The sequence below is a fragment of the Polypterus senegalus genome, chromosome 5, assembly GCF_016835505.1.
Source record: "Polypterus senegalus isolate Bchr_013 chromosome 5, ASM1683550v1, whole genome shotgun sequence".
NCBI classification, from domain to species: domain Eukaryota; kingdom Metazoa; phylum Chordata; class Cladistia; order Polypteriformes; family Polypteridae; genus Polypterus; species Polypterus senegalus.
In genome coordinates, this window is record NC_053158.1 from 73753795 (window position 1) to 73755626 (window position 1832).

Here is a 1832-nt window from a genome sequence, read left to right on the forward strand (position 1 = left end):
ACAGCATTTCAGAAAAAGAACATCATACCAACAGTAAAATATGGTGGTGGTGGTAGTGTGATGGTCTGGGGTTGTTTTGCTGCTTCAGGACCTGGAAGGCTTGCTGTGATAGATTGAACCATGAATTCTACTGTCTACCAAAAAATCCTGAAGGAGAATGTCCGGCCATCTGTTCGTCAACTCAAGCTGAAGCGATCTTGGGTGCTGCAACAGGACAATGACCCAAAACACACCAGCAAATCCACCTCTGAATGGCTGAAGAAAACCAAAATGAAGACTTTGGAGTGGCCTAGTCAAAGCCCTGACCTGAATCCAATTGAGATGCTATGGCATGACCTTAAAAAGGCGGTTCATGCTAGAAAACCCTCAAATAAAGCTGAATTACAACAATTCTGCAAAGATGAGTGGCCCAAAATTCCTCCAGAGCGCTGTAAAAGACTCATTGCAAGTTATCGCAAACGCTTGATTGCAGTTATTGCTGCTAAGGGTGGCCCAACCAGTTATTAGGTTCAGGGGGCAATTACTTTTTCACACAGGGCCATGTAGGTTTGGATTTTTTTTTCTCCCTAAATAATAAAAACCATCATTTAAAAACTCCATTTTGTGTTTACTTGTGTTATATTTGACTAATGGTTAAATGTGTTTGATGATCAGAAACATTTTGTGTGACAAACATGCAAAATAATAAGAAATCAGGAAGGGGGCAAATAGTTTTTTAGACCACTGTATATGTATATAACACTGATTCCCTTGCAGAAATGACTCTGTGGGGTGTAGGTAATCATAGTGATAAAAACCTCATGCGATACAGAGATAAAGGACTAGGAGTCAATTTTTTCTCAAGGATGAATGGTGATACAGTGGTTAGCACTTTTGTTTGACAGTTCAGGTCACATTCAGGTCTACAATAAATCGGCCTAGCACAGTTAGAAGATGCTTCCCTAGCACTCAGGAATAATTAAAAGTGCACCATTATAATTAGTTCTGTTTCTCTTTGCTGTTAATGAATTTCACTGAAATTCAAATATGTCTATGCTTTTGCTGAACTTAAGGTGAAGCAAATTCACTTGTCCCTTTATACACATCTACCCAGCTAATCCACTGAGGTTCATTAAGAATCTCAATGGCAAAGCCTTTTCAATAGCACACAAGGCAGCAAATGAATCTAGCCAGGCCAGAGATCCATCACAGGGCCCAAACACTTGTGCAGATTTAACCTCCTACTAACCCAAACACTGAGGGGGAAAAAAACCAGGGTTCCCCAAGAAACTTCAGACAGTGACTGAGACAAGATTCAAATGCAGTGTCCTGGTCCAACCATGTCGCTGGTCTCCTGAATCGATAATGGGTGATTAAAATCAACCTGCTTAAAGGTTTTCAAAAAAGTATTTTAGAATAAAAGTTGCTTTAGAAAGTTTGTAGTTTTAGTCTAAAGCTAAACTTGGCAAAGAAAGTTTGAGATTGGAGACTTCAAGAAATTTAGGATAGACCAAAAAAAATATTTAAATTTGCTTTGGCTCCAGGCTGTCCTCACAGTTTATCCTAGTGCTTTGCTGATTGAATGGTCCGACCTAAACAAGGAATGTTTCTGCTTTTTAAATTAAATTACTAGGCAAACAACAGATCTGTTGTTTGTGTGTGCGCATATATAAAGTTTTTCAGTGCATTGTTATGCAATTGGAGATTAATCCTCAATTTAAAGTGTACTGTATGCACACAATCATAGCAACACAAGTCAAAGGTAGATTTCAGTCACACTTTAGTCTTTCCTGTTTACTCAAAGAGCCATTAGGGCCTCATTTCTCTCTCTACTCCCTCTAGAAAAAAAAATG